We start from the raw sequence: 19,685 nt of genomic DNA on the forward strand, positions 1-19,685 counted from the left end.
CTCCCGAAAACGGGCAGTCAGCTCACACGAAATATAGATGCATTCAAGCAGAATGAACACAAAACTCATATTTCCTTAGGGTACAAGTTGACTCAGAGTAAACAGGCAGAAAATGACTGAGTCTTCCCAGATACATGGGACAGATCAAAGGAGCTTCAGGAAACAAACCAAAACAAGGAAGCTTTTAGGTTACTATTTTGAATGATGCTTGGGTAAAAAGATGCAGTGATCCACCCATGCCATTGTCAGAGGCCACTTCAGTGCCTAAACTTGTTCTTCCTTTTTGTTAACAGTCACTCATTCATTGCCCACAAGTAAATGCCTGCTAGATCAGATGACCCTGTACAGGACTGACCTTGAACAGTTAATGCCAGACATGCACAAAGTCTTCCTCTGTATGTGTGAGAGATAAATACCTTCTCCTTTTCTTCCCTAAGCTCCAGTTTCTTGCACCTGACACACTAGAACAAATTGATGATCACATTTGGAAATGTGCTGGCATATAGCTTGTGGGAGGGCAGTTAACAATTATCTGTTTGAAACCCCTAACTTTATCTTTTAAAATTTATTTTACTGAAGTACAGTTGATTTACAAAGTTGTGTTAACTTCCTCTGTACAGCAAAGTGATTCAGATAGATAGATAGATACATTCTTTTTCGTATTCTTTTCCACTTGGTTTATACTGATATTCAGGATACTGAATATAGTTCCCTGTGCTATACAGTAGGACCTTGTTGTTTATCCATTCTATATATAATAGTTTACATCTGCTGATCCCAAACTCCCAAATCATCCCCCCCAGACCCCCTCCCCCTAGGCAACCACAAATCTGTGAAACCTCTTACTTTAAAATGATGAAACCAAGGTCCAGAGAGGGTAGTATCCACCTAAGGCCCACTGCTAGTTAATGCATGTGCCTGACCCAGCCTGGCAGTTCTTGATATATTCACAAGACTGAAACTCTAATTATGCAGTTTTTCTGACCTTGAGGTAGAAAAATGCCATTCCTCCAAAGGGCATTCTATATGTTAGCCGAATTCGGGCATTTAATTTGCAACTGAGCAACTTTGGTTTTCAGATCTCATTATGGAGGGAAATGTCTGAACCTTATAACCAACTGGCCTAAAGCCATCAAGTCACGAGCACTCTTTCCTATATTCAATCCACTGGGAGGTCAGACGTCCCCCTGCCCTGCCATGAGCTCAGAAGCACTCACAGCTGAGGCATTTCCTGGGGTTGGGAAACAGAAGATTGCTTCCCAAGCTGAGGTTATTGTTCAGCACGCTGAGTGATGAGGACGGCTCCAGGGAGGCTTGGGAGAACCGTATGAAGGCTTTCGTTTGCATGACACCCAGAATCAGAAGACATTGGAGAAGACAGGGCTTCAAAGGCACTCTTTATTGCTGCTTTCAGTACAGGCTAGCTTCCTCTACAAACTTGGAGCATTTTATTTTCAAAGATGTTATGAACACTGGTGTTGTAAGATGGCAGCCTTAAGAGAAATGCTATTGTCTGCCAAGTTCTCAAGCTAGTATTGCAGAAAAATAAGATTCCTGCTCATCTACCCTGACTGTCACCGAATTCTCATCCATCAATCTGCCACAGCCATAATGCCTTTGGGGATGTCAGGGCAGCTTTTGCAATAGGCGGGTACCTAAATCATCTCAATGTAATGAGTGTCTCTCTTCATTGCAAAGATGTCTACAAAGACATATTCCTCCTTCAGTAGGCTGTCCATTGGCCATTCACCACCTAGAAGAAAGCCTGCCAGTCACTAAACACTAGAACCAAGCCATCTCTGCACAATAACATGAAGAAACAGGGATCTTTTTCTCCATGTCACATTTCTGTGGTCCTCCTTAACTTCTATGGCCCCCTTATCATGACCCGTGTGGTGACATGTCTTCTCAAACCTCAGGGATCCAGAGACTCAACATCTCCATGATCCCTCCCACGTTCACACCCACTACAAACGTGCCTTCCCCATGTACCTTCCCTTTCCGTGGGGAAATAACTAGTTAATCTGATAAACAAAATTGGTGTCTCCTAAACTTCTGTCATTTGTCAGCCATCCTCACATTTTTTGCTTTGTCTTTAAACAACCTGCACTGTTATTTACCTAGTATTTTTATTTTAAATGACTTACTTTTTAACTGTAACTAATTCTTTTAATTTCATTTTAATCAATAATATCTGTGAAATTGCAAGTTTGCTGTGTTATTTAGTTTAATGTACATGAGGAGAAATATATATGTAGAACTGTTAAAATAAAAAATATTCACCCATGTGCTACTAATATCATCTATGTAGCAATGGTGCTGCATTTCTCAAACTTTGGAAAACAGTGAATTAAATCAAATTAAAATATTGGCTGATACTGGCCTAATGAGCCTCCCCTTCTGGATAAGAATTGCATTTTAATGGAGACTTTTAATACTTTTAAACCAACGGAAAGAGGGGAGGAGACATGGTATAGTGGAAAGCATACAGGTATTTTTTTTTTAAGCTGGAGAGAGCTAAACTTTTTAATTTATAGAGATTATACTGTTGGTTAACATTTTTGCTGCTCTTCCCTACTAAGCCCATCCTCCTGGGCCTTCTGTAGTCCAGGTTTGCCTTCTTCCAGGGCGTGGATGTGAGCCCTGGAACATCTTGACTCCTCAGGTTAAGGAACAAAGGTTTATACCCGGGATCTTCAGTATTTTCTTGAGATTCCACCAGACACAGTGGTGCTGCATCCCCCTCCTGGCTGTGCCCCTTTCTATGGAAGGATTATACTACACCTTCTCCATCAACATCAGAGTTGACCATATGACTTACTTTGGCCAATAAGATGAGAGGGGAAGGAATATGTATCACTTCTGAGCAGAAGCTTAAGAGCTATCTCATGAATCTGTCATTGAGTCCAACAGCAATTTAAAATTTTTTTTTAATTTGTACACAATTTTAAAGGTTACTTTCCTTTTACAGTTATTACAAAATATTGGCTGTATTCCCTGTGTTGTACAGTACATCCTTGAGCCTATCGTACACCGGCAGTTTGTGCCTTCCACACTCCCACCCCTATATTGCCCCACCACCACCACTGTAACCACTGGTTTATTCTCTGTTTCTGTGAGTCTGCTTCTTTTTTGTTATATTCACTAGTTTGTTGTATTTCTTAGACTCCACATATAAGTGATCTCATAGAGATCTTTCTCTGACTTGTTTCACTTAGCATAATGCCCTCCAAGTCCATCCACGTTGCTGCAAATGGCAAAATTTTGTTCTTTTTTATGGCTGAGTAGTATTCCATTGTATATATACCACATCTTCTTTATTTGTTCATCTGTTGATGGACACAGGTTGCTTCCATATCTTGGCTACCGTAAATAACTCTGCTATGAACATTAAGGGGCATGTATCTTTTCTAATTAGTGTTTTTTTGTTTTGGAGAGTTTTTTTTAATATATATACCTAGGAATGGAATTGCTGGGTCATATGGTAGTTCTGATTTTAGTTTTGTGGAATAGTTCCTTTGTACTTCCTTACTTTCATGACCTTTAAGGTTACAGGTAAGTCATTTTGCAGGCTGTCCTTCAGTATGAGTTTGTTTGAGGTTTCCTCATATTTTAACTTTGATTACTTGATTAAGAAGCTTTCTGTCAGGTTTCTCCACTGTGAAGTTACATTTCACCCTTAGTAATTAATGAGTATTTCATAGGGAGTTGCTTTGAGACTATAATAAAATCCCCTTCTGCATCCCACATTCACCCACTATCTTTAGCATCATCAATAATTTTTGCCTGAATCAATTATTACTATGACAGTTGACAAATGGCATTTCTCTAATTCCATTATTCATTTTACACTTATGTGTTGGCATTCTGCTATAAAGAAAAGCTTTATCTTCTTTCAGTTATTTGTTTATTTATATCAGTGTGCATCCATGTATTCCCTTATTATTCAATGAATTGTAATCCATGGCTGTCTTTACTTATTTTGATGCTCAAGTTTTCCCATATTTGACCAGGTAAAGCCTCTTTAAGACGGCTTCTGTGTGTTATTGACATCATTCTTTGAGCTCTTCCTTACTTTCTGGTACAAAAAGGTGTTGCAAGCTCATCTTGTTCTTTTCCCTGCCCAGCCCTAGAGTCAGCCAGTTCTTTAAGGAGCATCATTTGAGTAGTTCAGTGGAGAGTGCTCTTTAGAAATCAAGAACTGAGCATCAGATGTGTTCATTGCTGCACGACATCACTTCCACTAGGTTCTTTCTTTGTATATAGTTGTACTGTTTAATTCTAGCCACTGCTCTGAACAGTATTCCAGTTACTATACAATGTAGCTTTACACAGGGAAATATGTGGCTTTTGCTTTGTATTTTTTTCAGCATGGATGTTGGACAGATCTAGGAAATATATGTACATTAATGTACAAACATACACATCTATACCTACATACACATATACACATTTGTGTGTACATATGAAGTATGCATACATGTATAGGCACAAACATAGGCACACGCGCACGTTGTGAATGCACATAGATATAGCCGATTCCCCTCCAACACCACAGGGTTCATTCTAGCTTTCACCCTTTCCATATTTGTACCTTCTTCCCCAGCAGTGAGAAACCCGGCTCCGGGTTTCCTCGATGTATTTCCTATTTTTGCTTAATCCCCCTTATGTAGTCAATCTCCTGATCCCACCAGGCTGCCTCTTCACAACTTCTTTGTGCAGGCCCAGTCCCTACAAAGCCCCCAACCCCCTAAAGTACTCATCTGTGTGGGCTCCATCCTCTGTCCACCTGCCTTCCCACTCTCCTTGGAAGGAAGAAAAGAATGGAGGGAAGGAAAGAGGGAGAGAGGAGGAAAGAAAGGAAAGAGGGAAGTCAGGACAGAGCTCTTATCTGCACTCTGCTCTACCCTTTCCCCATCCACGACTCTTCCCCATCTCTTTAAGTAGCACCACCACCATCCAGATGCTCAAACAAATGGAAGTCCTCCTTGATTCTTCTCTTCTTCTGCACCACATCTTCCTAAATGTAACTTGAGTCAGCCTACTTCTCACCATCTCCTTTTCTCCCACCACCATCTCTCATCTGGGTTGCTGCAGAACTTTCCAAAGTGCTTTCTCCTCTTCAACTCTTATCCCCGTGAAAGTGTTCAGGTTTGGGCTTAGCTTCAAGCATTAGATATTTAAAATTACTAAGCATTCCAAAAATGGATTAAATGTGCCGACAAAAAGGAAGTTTAGTATCCTTGTTGCGCCAGAAATAAATTGCTTTTTCAGTGGGATATGCTCTCCAATAAGATGCTTTTTCTCATGTCTGAATGTCAGACTTAAACTCTCTATCTTCTCTTTCCAAGATCATGTTTCCTTCTGTTTAAGTAGTTTCATGCAATTGGGATAAGAACCTAAAAGTAATGGATCAAAACAATAATATAATTCCCCACATGCAACTGAAAAAAATCTGTTCATAGAGCAAAATTAAGTGTGTGTGTTGGTTTTAGAAAACACATTAAATATTGCAGAAATGCAACCGTTGTTTCTTATGCTTAGACCCTCTTGTTCATATTTATTTGTTCCACTAACTTATTATTTATTCAGTTAAAGCTGTACAATTGCATGAAGGGAAGGAAGAAAGGATCTATTGTCCAAATAACAAAAGATCTAGCAATCTCTTATTCTTCCTCCTTTGAAGCTCCTTTTAGCTCAAAGAGTGGTTTGGAAGTGAGCGCTGCTATTTGGAATGGAATGTATGGTCAACTTCCACGGGTAGAGCATGCACTTCTAATTTCCTTTCTCAGTTACAAGCATCCTATTTTTAGTAAAATTCCAGAATGCCTTCCTTCCTCCTTTGAATGGTGTTGCAATGTTTGCGCTATTAGTCTTGTCATCTTATAAGACAACCCTCCCCAAGCAGTATTTATATCTGGCAGCCTGATGATTGGAATCAGCATTTAATTGTGCATATTAACAACTGCAATCACACACAGATTCTGCTAACCTGGAATGCTTCTGGGCTGCTTACTATTTCAGAATCCTAGAATAAAAAGAATGCACAGATGTCCCGTTTTATTATCTCATTTTCAAAATAACCTTTTAAGTACTTTAAAATTTTACTAGAAGTACAGTTTGCGAAATAAGCTCAGTTTTGCTCTTATACCACCTGAGATGAAAAAAGAAAAGAAAAAACAGATTTGGAGCTCTTGGAACATAAGCCGAACTCTGTGTATAACCGGAACATAGTTTCTTTCTTATCACACATGTCCCTTCCCTTTACCTCAAGTTATTCAAGGGCATGATGGAGCCTTTCCTGAGAGAACATTTTAATTTTGTTGAAATACCAGCTCTTCTTCTGTGGCTGTGGTGATGGCTTTCTTACCTCATGCAATTTCTCTGAACAGCCATAGAAGTCTTTACTAAAGCTTTCAGTAGACTTTAAATTGAGTTACTACAATTCTCTGGTTGTTTTCTTCTCCACAACATGATCGGGCTGAATCCTGTGATTGTTACGTGTGCTCTCAGGGTGAGCAGACAGAAATTCGAGCAGCCATTACCTGTTGCTGGGGTGAACCCAGATAGAACAGAAAAACCTTCCTGTAGATACTAAGGATCAGAATTCCATGGTCCTAAGAATAAACTGTGCAATCTTGAGTCAAGAGGTAGACAAATAAGCATGGATGGAGAAGACAGGACCACCTCCTTTTCCCCTTCTTATTTTGGGTGGGTATGAACATGCCACAGTAAGTAGCATCAGCTTTGAACCTGGACCATCCAATTCATTCTCCATTACTGCAGCCTGGATGAGGTTTCTGAACAGATGCTATCATGTCGCTCCCCAGTTTAAAATGATTCACTGACTCTCCAGTGTCCTCAGGATAAAGTCCAAATTCCTTAACACAGCTTAGAAATATTTTACCATTTGACATCTGCCTATATCACCAACCTCAACCCTTGCTTCTCCACTCCAGCCGAAGAGAACAACTTTGGGTTCTCAAACCCAGCGAGGTAGGCTTGCTACCCACATGATTCCTGCCCCCTGGATATGCCTTCTCCAATCCCAAGTCCCTTGCCTGACTGACCCCTATTCATCCTTCACATCTCAACTCCTCCCGACTTCCCAAGCCTGAGTTTGGGGATTCTCCTCTGTGTTCCTCTAAATCCCTGCATTTATCCAATCACGTTGGATTGTAATTAAACCTGTTCATTCTGCCATATTTTTGTTGCATATGTATCTTGTCCTGCCTGGGTATCCTAGCACCCAGCACAATATTAGCACATGAGAGGCCCTTGGTCAATGTTTACTGAATGAACAAAAAACTGGTTCCCAAACACAAGAGCATGCCCGCCAGTGGACCCTAAAGTTGTAGGCACAATGCCCTGTTCCTCACTTCCCATTCAGAATAGTCTGATCCTGTTATAAAGCAGAAACTAACCATTGTAAAGCAATTATACTCCAGTAAAGATGTTAAAAAAAAAAAAAAGAATAGTCTGATCCCCCCATCAGGACACTGAATAAATGTTGAATAAATGCTTTGCAGAGCAACAGTTCAAAGTTGGTCTGCAAAACTGAAGAGATTTTCACTTGAAGCCATTAACCCTCCCTTCTCCCCTTCACGTCTCCAAAGTCTCCCTGACTTTAAAGGACTCGTAAAGCCCCCTCCACTCCAGGGAGACATCCCTGACTAATGACGCCGTATTGCTCGCTCTCTTTCTCTCCTTCCAACCTTCACAAGTCCTCATTCTGCATCTTACTGCTTAGCTCTTTAGAGTATAATATCCTCTTGTTCTTGTACTGTTTTATATTTACCCCATTCCCCAATTAAACTGTGGTTTCCCTCAGCACAGAAATTAGTTCTTACACTTCTTATTGTCTCATAGAATCTAGAATAATGCTCACTAAACTGGCTGTGTCTATCTATGTCTCTTACCATATACTTTCCGTTTACATCTTAAAATCTAGTTTCCCCTACTAGAGATGTTTGATCCTCTGTTGCCTAGTCCATGTCCTATGGCTTTTTCACCCCTTGTATGGGTAATGTGTGTGTTACCCACACAAATAAATGTTTGGGGCTTCCCTGGTGGCGCAGTGGCTGAGAGTCCGCCTGCCGATGCAGGGGACACGCGTTCGTGCCCCGGTTCAGGAAGATCCCACATGCCGCGGAGCGGCTGGGCCCGTGAGCCACGGCCGCTGAGCCTGCGTGTCCGGAGCCTGTGCTCCGCAACGAGAGAGGCCACAATGGTGAGAGGCCCGCGTACCGCAAAAAAAAAAAAATAAAATAAAATAAATGTTTGTGTAGTTGATGACAGCAAGGATGATGATTTGTCTTCAGTAAATATTTGTTGATTATGTGGCTGATTTCCCATGGCAAATGCATTTCCAATCTGAGGAGCACAAACCCATCTTTGCGCCCAATCATCTAATTAGTAGGGCTCCAGGAGCCCAAAATTATCAGGTCCCATTTATCTTTTGCATTTAAGCTTGAGCATCTCCATGCATATGCCCAGGGACCCCAGGGATGGAACCCTCCCTGATAAGTTGCAGATTTTTACTGTGGAACATTTGCCTGTAAAGAATTATTATGTAATGAAGAGCACACATTTTGCTTAATTTAAGTCTACCTAGCAGAAGGCAAGTAGCATTTCATTACCCCAGCTACTGATGCGTTCCTTGTAAGGACTGCATTTATTTTGAGATTTACAGCTGTAATGAAGACATTAGGAAATGAAGTCCTAGAATTCTGCTACAGTCCCAAGATATCAGGATTAAATTTATGGTCAATAATATTCACACATCAACAGCCTAAGATAACAAACACTATCATCACTCTTTTGTTGCGTTATCTTGGGATCTAAAATTACTCGTCCCACATTGAGTAATGAAGATTTATAATCTTCCTCTTCCCTTATGGAAGACCTCACCTTTTCTGGGTATATAAGCCCTTTTGTGGAGGAGACAGACAGATGCAGAATGTGCTTACCCCATAGAACATTACAGCAATGGCAACTCTATCTTTATTGATAAGAGAATTTGTCCAGAAATCCTTGGATCCCTGGTTACTATTAATATCAGTATATTATAATGGCAATATCTGTTCTGAAAATAATGTTGGAATGTATCTATAGCACTGATATTACTTTTACTTCTTTGATAAGTACCCTGCAATCTTTAAGGACCTAAAAACCTAGGTTCCTAGTCTTGCCTAAAATGGAGAACAAAGGGTAACATGATTCCTTTCTACTCCCGCCCAACCCCATTAATCATGTGATACCAATGAGAACATCGGCAAGCTCTCCAATATTGCAGTGTTGGAGAGCACCAGGAAGGACCGTTCACATTGTACCCCGGGTGTACAACATAGTATACTATGTGATGTGAATTGATGCCCTCAGGTTATGCAACATGGCGGATGGGAATGTCTCTTTTCTCCAGGGAAGCATGCCTCAATTTACTTACATGCATTTGGAACCAGACCCTGAAAATGTATGCAGGCTAAGGACTCTGAATTCCCTCTTTTTTTCAGGTTAGCAGTTGCATTTCTCATGTATTCTAGTGAGGGACCTCAGGGAATGTAGCCCCCCTGATACATTCCTCCTTTTGGCAGAGGAGCAACATTTCTATTAAAGACTTAAAGCAAGATTAATAGATAATAGAAAGAAATATAGATGTGACCTCAAAAAATGATCAGTAGGGCTTCCCTGGTGGCGCAGTGGTTGAGAGTCCGCCTGCCGATTCAGGGGAAACGGGTTCGTGCCCCGGTCTGGGAGGATCCCACATGCCGCGGAGCGGCTGGGCCCGTGAGCCATGGCCGCTGAGCCTGCGCGTCCGGAGCCTGTGCTCCGCAACGGGAGAGGCCACAACAGTGAGAGGCCCGCATACCGCAAAAAAAAAAAAAAGGGAAAAAAAAAAGATCAATACTGGTCAGTGCAGTGATGCACAGAGATGTGGGGCTGCTTGCCTAAAGTTATAGATGCTGAGGGGAAAGAGTCCCAACTTCCCTAAACACTAGTTTATTTCCTCTCTACGTGTGTACTTAAGAAGATCAAACATCTTTATTACTTATTTATTTCTCCAATAAAAAGTTATCAATGAAATTCAGTATGTCCCTAACTGGGTCATCATCTTCCCTCCCAGATTTCCTTTGTTTGCTGTTGTTAGTGCATCAGTACTACACTAGACACCCCAGCATCTCCAACTCTTTTCTCTCCTCATTCCATGCAGTTGCCAATCATATTCATTCAACCTCTAATAGTATTTCTTGCGCCGTCCTTTCTTTTGTCTTTGTTGCTGCACACAGGCTTTCTCTAGTTGCGGCGAGCGGGGGTACTCTTCGTTGCAGTGCGCGGGCTTCTCATTGTGGTGGCTTCTCTTGTTGCGGAGCACAGGCTCTAGGCACACGGGCTTCAGTAGTTGTGACTTGCGGGCTCTAGAGCCCAGGCTTAGTACTTGTGGCACATGGGTTTAGTTGCTCCATGGCATGTGGGATCTTCCTGGGTCAGGGCTTGAACCCGTGTCCCCTGCATTGGCAGGCAGATTCTAAACCACTGCGCCACCAGGGAAGCCCCGTCCTCTCCTTTTTATTTTCATTTTCCTTCTTCTAGTTCATGATTTCAGTACCTCTCACCCAAAGGATTCCAGAAGTCCCATCACCATCTCTCAATATTTCTTTCAAATTATGTACAGCATTGCTAGAGTAAACTTCAGAAGATGGCATCTGTCCCTAGCTCATAGGCTGTAATGACTGTCCACTGCCTTCCCCTCAAGACTTTCACCTTCCTTCTCTTCACTCACCTTAAGCTCCAAGCTTACAGAACCTTTCACGGACACTCCATGCTTGGCTCACCTCCATGCCTTTGTTCAAGCTGTTTCCTCTGCCTGGAGTGCCCTTCTCCATAACTCTGAATGCCTACTCTCTACCCATCTTTTTTTTTTTTTTCTTTCAGTTTAAATGACCCCAAATTTCCTTGATCTTCTAGCTAGGTAGAGCCTCTCCCTCTGCTGAAGCCCCATAGCATTTTCTTTCTCTGTGCTTCTCTTGTGGCACTTTTAACTTTCCCCATCCTAATTATTTTTATTTGTCAATTCTCTTATCTCTTCTGCTTGACTCTGAATTCCCTGAAAGCATGGACCATGGATTAGTTTTCCTCCTGTCCCTACACTTGCTTGTGAACTAGGTGCTCAGCCAACATCAGATAAATGAATGAATGAATGAATGAATGAAACCTGGCAAAGGTAACCTCTTATTGAGTTTCACCACATATTATGTTGCTATTTAATACTCCTTTAGTGCAACATACTATGTATATTATACAGCTTCATTGTCCAGTGTGGCAACCAGTAGCCACATGTGGTTATTGAGTGCTTGAAATGTGGTGTAAGTCCGTGCAGGGACTTGTCCTTGGCTACCCATGGTTGCAGACCCCAAATTGCAATTATCTGCTGATTCTGCATAAACCCATCTTTGCTAGAGAAATACCTTGTAGTCTGTTTGTTTCAGGTCAACATGTCTATGGCTGCTTTCATACTACAATGGCAGAATTGTATAGAAAGAGATAGTTGAAATAGAGACCATATGGTCTGCAAAGCTTGAAACAGTTACTATCTGGCCCTTAGCAGAAAAAGTTGGCCAATCCCTGGTTTGCACTTAAGAAAGTGATAGAGACAATGTAAATAATCCAGATTAAACTTTTTAAATGGGTCATATGTTCGGTCATTGCATTGTGAATAGTATAAAAAACTGAAGAACTATTCTTCCAGTACTCAAAGTCATTGACAAACAAGTGAGTTCCAACATACATCTTTCTTGTTTTATGTAATCTTATTCATTGACTTAAATGAAAATATCTACCAACATTCAGGTAAGAGCTATATCCATTTCTCAATTGCAACTATAGGTCGGCCATGGATGCAAAAGTTTGGCAAAAATCAACAAAAGTATTCTATAAGAATCATTTAATCATTTAGCTATATGGGATATAGAGTGAAGAGTATTATATATTCTATTATTATATATTCAAAAATTGTGTGCTACATATTCTTTACATCTGTACAATTTATAATAAATAAATAAATATAAACATATAAATAAATAAATATAAATATAAATATATATATATATGCATCCTCCCTGGGAACCAGTTGTGAAACATTTAGCACATCACTGGCTAAATTCCTTTCCTCAGCTCATCATGTTCTTACCTCCCCTAGGAAATGAGAAACTCCCAGTTGGTTCAGTGAAACGTTGACCATTTCTTCTGTAGCAATATCATCCTGGTATTCTACAATGTACAATGACAGCAACTCAGAGATCTAAGGACAGGATGAGTCTAAAATAAAGATTGGGTCAGGGCTCCTCTGAGAGTTTTTTCCTGAAGACTGGGCTTTAAAACAGCCTATTATTCATACTTTAAACAGAATTTCTGAACTGTACCCTTGGCTTCTCATCAGAGTTTTTGGCTTAGATTATTTTCTCTTGGAATCCTTTTTTTCTTTCCACATTCTCCTTTCTCTAAATTGGCCTGGAATCCTGCCTTTCAGGACTCCTAAAACATAGAACTCTCGTGATAGTCCCTGTTACAAGAAAAATTAACAAGCCGCAAACAGAATCCTTTGCTCCCACGGCCAGCACACCAAGACTTCGTTGCAGTTTCAGCCTCTTTCGAGATTATGACCTTTATAGTCAATCAATCGGAAATTTTGATTAGCACTAGCAAGGTAGTCTGCAAGGTAAGACCACTTACATTTCCTCCCCTCCAAGATGTCCAGGCTTAAAATAATTCTCTTTTCTTTGCTACTTCCTTGCCTCACCCTCCTTCTGCCTCTGAAGGCCTCTCACTCTGTACAACTCCTGGGAGTATCTCTCTACTTGCTAGATGGGATGCTCCCCGATTCATGAATCACTGTATAAACCCAATTAGATCTTCAAAGTTATTTTACTCTCGGTTGAAGTTTTGTGTTCTGACATCTCTCAGGTGACTTAAAGCTTAGACATCTCCTCCTAAACCTGCCTGGTGGAATGCTTCTTCCTTCTTTCCTTAACCTCAGTCAAAGTTACATACACTGAGACCGCAGGAGCCATCACTCAAATGAAACCTAGCTTCTGGGCAAACAGTAGGTAAAAGACAACTAAGAGGATTACAGGCACTTCTTGCTCTCAGCCAAGTTTTTCTAACCAGGCGGTGAAAGCAGGACCTGTTCAAGACCATTCAGTGTAGAACTTGGGTGTTAATGCTTTTATCATTTCTTCTTCTGAAGCTGAGGTCGTTGAGGTCACTCACAGAAAATACTATTTTTTTCCTTACGGCACAGCTGATCCATCATCAGAAACTAAGTGATACTATATTCCATGAAGGCAAATGCATCAAAGCTTTGAATGCGTGGAAGACTGTAGTCTCTCATTATTTTCTAAAGTGAGGGAAATGTAAGCTGTTTTTTTTTAAAACTGCTCACTTCCCCTGAGCAAATGTGTTTTAGGCACCAATCAATGCTTTTATGTAATCATTTCAAAATTGGAGAGCCAGTTTAAATTACAACTGTAATAAAAATTAATAGCGTGGCTTTTTTGCAACATTAGGTGTCTGAAAAAAATCATCCCTCGACTTTACCATGAGACTGTGTTACCAACTGATTTTAAAACTACCCTGACCATCTCCTGTTTAGCTCAGGCTGTCATTGACTAACAGGTCACAGCCCACCTTTCATCAGCTGACTATGCTCTTACCAGAACAATGTGAAGTCACATCTGCTTATATTTTCTCAAACCAAGGAAATACAGGGAGTGTAATGTTTTAAATTAAGCAGGGTTGTTATTCTCTTAAGGATAGAAGAGCTTAAAAATAGTTGTACCAATCTAAAGAGCCCTTATACATGTATTTCACATATTAAAGTACCACTAAATTTTTTATTACATCCTTTTGGAAGTTTGGAAGTTAAGCAATTACTATGTTTTCCTTCTCATGATGACTTGCAAAAATAGAAAAAACTGTTTTTCCAATACATCATCCAAAGTGATAAGATTTCTAATATGGAAGGAAAAGATAGATTGATTATGTTTAGTTAATGAATTGTTGCCTTCAAATGCTCTCCTAAGCTTATGAAATTCCTCCTTAAAACTGTTTAATTTATTAGAATGGAGCTCCATTTAGTAAATGGCTAATGGTCATGTCATTCAATGCGTTGTATACAATAGCTAATGCTTGACAATGGGTTATGATTATGACTTTTATTATCTCATAGTAAGCATTTCAAATAATTTATTAATATTAATAACACTGATTAAATAAGAAGATGGGCTTGTATATCAAGGCTTTGCTATATAGGATGGAAATTTCTAATTCCAGAAAACAAAGACATATGTACATATACCTCCGTATATGCATGTATATCTCTGTATATTTATAGATATGCATTCATATGTATAATCTGCAGTGACTTTGTTTTGCTCAAGTATAATTCACTTTTCTTGAATTAGACAAATAAAGCCAAAACAACAGCAGCAACAAAGACAATCATAGCCTCCTCCAATTGTTTAGAGTCTTGAGTTTCATGCTACCTGACATTTTCATCTTCTGGCAGCCCCATTTTCAGTTCCTCTCTCCTGTTTGGCCAGAAATGAAACCTTGACAACATGCCACATTCCCCTGAAATCTGATTATAAATCACATCTGTGTGTTTTCTCAGCAGCAGGCAGGAGCTTCATACTGGGTTGCAGAAATCTACACAGCTGGAGCTAAACTGTGATTTTATTCAAACACTGCATGAGAATTGGAGAATTATAGGCATAGCTAATAAACAGATCTCTAGGTGAAGAGATAAAAGACAAAAGGGGGAAAAAAAGACAAAAGGGGGTCAAACAGAACAAAGAAACACAGGCAGAGGGATACGGTGTGGTCTCTGTGGCAAATGTTGTACAGGAGATTGCTTCCTATCAAAATTCTTATCAGGGTGCCATCCTTGAATTAAAGTTAACAAACATCGACTGTGCTTACTGTGGGCTGGCAATGATCTAGCTCTGGTGATACCAAGACAAATGAGACATGGTCCCAGTCCTGAGGGAGCTTAGAATCTAGGAGATTTATACACAGTGTGGTGAGCTAGTGATGTACAGAATGCAACTAGGAAAGAGAGGTGGGACATGTGGCCAGAAATGCGATGGGATAGAGAATACATCTTGAAGGAGATGAAGCCTGAGCTGTGTCTAAAATCTCTCATGCTGATGCATAGTGGGAAGACCGCTGGACTTAGAACCAGAAGAAGATGGTTTGAGTCCCAATTCTAACGTAATCGCACATTAGCTGTGGGATCTCTGGCAGGAATCACAGTAACTAATGGGCATCACCTCTTACTGTGTGCAGGCAGCCACTATGCTGTAGGCGTCAGGTGTATCATCTACCTTGTGGGCGAGACCCAATTATTTTCATTACTGTTTACAGATAAGAAAACTGCATCCCAGAGGCATTAAGTTATTGGCTTGTGGTTAAGGAATGAGTGAAGTGAGTGGGTTTGAGCCACTGCTGTCAACTACCATTGCAGACTTAACTCTAAACTTGCCAAGACTTGGGTTAGTTTTCTGTAAAATGGGGCTAATAATGCCTGTCCTATTTAAGCTCGCGAAATCTTGTGAGGATCAAATGAGATGGCGTAGTTGAAAGTGATTTGAAAGTGTATATACAATAAAAATGCAAGATAGTAATTCTTTTTCCAGCTAGTGTAGCATTGAATTCTCAGGCACCATCACCCCATTAACACATGCAGTGGCTAGTCTCTCCAGCCCAGGGCTACAAAAGCTCTGCGTGATAGGTCAGCATGTTTAATAGTCAGAGAATGTACCAATTGCTGATGCCTCCAACCACTGCACATATATCTGTGGACACAAACCATTCTTGCCTAGATCCTCCACTCTCACTATTGCAAATACTCTAACACCTGGGGCTCATAGTAGTTACCGGGTGCACCACGAGGTGTTGCTCAAGGAGAAGGCTTGCTGGAGGATTCCATCTGGGCCTATCCATCCGCCCACCCCCTTAGACCCAAGCGCAGGGCTGCTCCAGGAGAAGGAGCCATGAGAGCTCCTGGATCCTGAGCTTGAGCTTTCCACAGTTTGTGGAGTTCCTTTCTCATTAAGCATCCTAGGTTGAAGTAGGGGGGCAGTCGAGTATATAGTACCATGATACGGCCAGATCTGGGATGCTTGGCTTCTTGAGTTAACGAGAGAGAGGAAGGGAAGGAGAGAAAAGCTTTGAGGGCCTCCCCCCATAAGCAAAGACCTCACCCATGGTCTTCTTCTGCTACGTGGTTGTGGGATGAACATTTCAGAGCACAGGAATGATATCTAGAGACTAAATGCTGACTTTTCTGTACATTCTCAGAGTTATACTGCCACATAGAGATCATTAAGTGGTCAAAAGAGAGTGGGAGGGTGGCAGTTGGCTCCGTCTTCAAGTTCAGTGTTTGTTCCAGAGGCAGGATGGAGAATCAAATAGAATATTACTTTTTTAAAATCCCACCTTAAATGTATATAAATCTTGGCTCACTGCTTATTTCTAGCAGATATGTAATTGTGAGGTCTAGAGTTGACGGCAACTCTTAGAGAAAAGAAGTTGAAGGCATTTATCAAATCTTGTAGAGTCTAGTCTGCAAACAACAGACTGAACTCTTATATTTCTGAGTTAGGTGCTGTAGGGCAGTGCCTTTCAAACTTTAATGTGCATGTGAATCACCTGGGTGTCTTATTAAAATTCAGGTTTAGATTCAGTAAATCTGCTGTGGGGTCCAAGGTTGTCCATCTCTAACAAGCTCCCCAGATGATGCTGATGTTGCTGACCCATGGACCACACTTTGAGCAGCAAATCAATAGGGGATGCAAAAATCAATCAAATAATATTTCTGCTCTTAAGGAGCTGGTATTTTCCCACAAGATGGACTATTCTTATATTAATGCTTAAAAATACCAGTGTGAAACTTCTCAGATTATATTTTTTAAATTGTGGAAAAATATATATAACATAAAATTTACTGTCTTAACCATATTTAAGTGTACAGTTCAGTAGTGTTAAGTATATTTATATTGTTGCGCAACCAATCTCTAGAACCTTTTCATCTTGCAGAACTGAAGCTCTATATCTGTTAAACAACACCTCCCCCATTTCCCCTTACCAAGCCCCCGGCACCTCCTCTTCTGCTTTCTGTTTCTATGAATGTGACAACTCTAGATACTTCACAGAAGTGGAATCATACAGTATTTGTTTTCATGTGATGGGCTTATTTCATAACCTTAGCATAATATCCTCAAGGTTAATCCATGTTGTATCATGTGTCAGAGTTTCCTTTCTTTTTAAGGCTGAGTAATATTCCATTGTATGTATGTACTGCATTTTCTTTATCTATTCATTCAATATTTGTCAATGGACAGATAATTTTAAGAATCTTTGAATAATTTTCAAAACACAATGCCCGAAGGATTTCCCTATATATAATACTTATATTTACCTTGGGGTCTCAATTCCTCTCAAAAAGCCAGTGCCAAAGGGTTATAAATTTTTAGCATTCTATACTGTCAGATGTTAGTAATCAGAACTTTAGTTTCTCCTGAATGTGATAATATAATAGAATCACTAAAAGCCTAATAACATCTCAGACATTTTTAAGTATTCCAGAAATCCCTCTTGTGTCAATATTTAATATATAGTCAGTCACTATCTTGGTGATTTGCATTAATGGCATTTAACAGCTTACCCCCAGGGGACCCAAGGAAGACAACTGTTGCTTACCTGGGTGACCCCTCCTCTGTCTGGGTACCAGGGCAACAGCTATAATATCAATTGCATCTAAGCAGTTAGGAATCTTGCTTAATATAATCTGAAGGATTCTTTAAGTTCAGAACACTGAAATAATTGGATAAGACTATGAAAAAATTATACAAAATTTACTAACAGATAATTTAAACATATCTGTACAAATCAAATTATAAATAACATAGAAATTAAAATGTAGATCAGCTTGGGTAAACATTAATTAATCCTTTTTCCCTAGGACAGCATTTCCGATCCGTGTTCCTTGAAACATTAGTGTCCTTTTAAACACTGACAGGTTTGTGTAAAGAACATTTTCTCTAGTCAAGTACATTTGGGAAATACTGTTTATTCCTACCTCTTAGTCTTCTCAGTGAGTCTGGGGCCTCCCCAAAACAGACATCAAGACAGGAGTAGATGTGCAAGAAATTTATTGGGGGACCACACCCCCTATGAGATACAAAGGGGAGGAACTGGAGGAGGAGGGGAGAGCCTTCAGATCGTGATGCTGGTCCGACCCCTGTGAAGGAGAGAAGGGAGAAAGGAGGGTTGCATATGAAGAGACCCTGTGGTACGGTGCTAAGAAAGTGTTCAGAAGAGTGTTTAGGAGACCTCTCTTGTGAATCCTCTAAGGCAGATGGAGGAATATGTAAAGACAGCAGAGCCCTGGATGTGCCTCTCAAAACAGCCACTGTGTTCCCCATTCTCATCTAAGACATGCCTTTTGTTTCAAGACCCTAATGACAGTTTTCCTTTATCATCTGGTTTCTTATACTGAAATGAATGTAAGAATTATGAAGAGAGTGAACTTTGTACAATACATGAATACCATATACTCTTACCTCCAATTGCAATTTTTTCCTTTTAAACTCATTTTATCCAAATGTACTTTGAAAAGCTTTATGCTTCCCAGCAATATCACTTTAGACTTGATTAAATTGAGGGCTAGTGTTTGCCTATAAAAGGTATAATCCATTCATTCATTCAACAAAATATTATTGAATCTCTAGGATGAAGCCAGATGCTAGGAGGACGGGGATGAAATGCTAGGAGGGGAGACAAGACAAGTAGCAGCCAGTTATCATGAAAGACATTTACCCTGAGGCTGTTGGGGTTGTGAGGCCAACCCCAACTGGATCTGAAGAATCACCTCGGAGGTTGCCAAGCAGTAAAGGGAAGTGGGAAATGTCTAGAGAGAGAGATCAGCGTGTGGGAGGGAGTAAAGGAAGGGAGAACAAGGCGATCAGTGAACTAGAGGGGACTGGGCACGGTTAACTAAAGCAGAAGCTGTTAGGTCGGAGTGGGCAGGGTCTGGCTCATTCAAGAGCCTGCATGCCCCCTATCTTATCCCGGTGGTGATGCGGCATTGAAGAATTGGACGCAGGAAAGAGATGCCATCAACTTCATTTCAGAAAACCCTGGAAACAGGGAAAAGGAAACTGAAGAGCCATCAGGAGGTTGCTACAGTGAGGGGTGCGTATGAGAAATGACGGGAACTAAGCCAAGGCAGTGACAGCCGGAGCACGAGGACAGAGATGGATTCAGGCATCGGGAAAATAACCCCTATTACGTTTTATTTCTGTGAGACATTCTACTTTGACGTATCATCTCAACGTTATGCATCTTTCCCAGCCCTTCTCTAGCCCTAAATGTCAGAACTGCCACATCAAATTGCCCGCTCCAAACAGATACGTCAGTCTTCCCACTTCCCTGGCTCTTGCTTTCAGTGCTCGCCGGGGAGGAAAAGAGGAAAAATAAGGCTGAAATGAGATGCTATGCCATTACTTTAAAGGCCTAACTCCACATCACCCCTTTCTGTGAGGCAGAACACACACCGCCAGAAGGCCAGTGTGCCTCCAGGGCCTACTGATCCAGGGCTACTAAACTGGAGATCAACAAATTTCTAT

Source organism: Hyperoodon ampullatus (genome assembly GCF_949752795.1).
Source record: "Hyperoodon ampullatus genome assembly, chromosome: 16".
NCBI classification, from domain to species: domain Eukaryota; kingdom Metazoa; phylum Chordata; class Mammalia; order Artiodactyla; family Ziphiidae; genus Hyperoodon; species Hyperoodon ampullatus.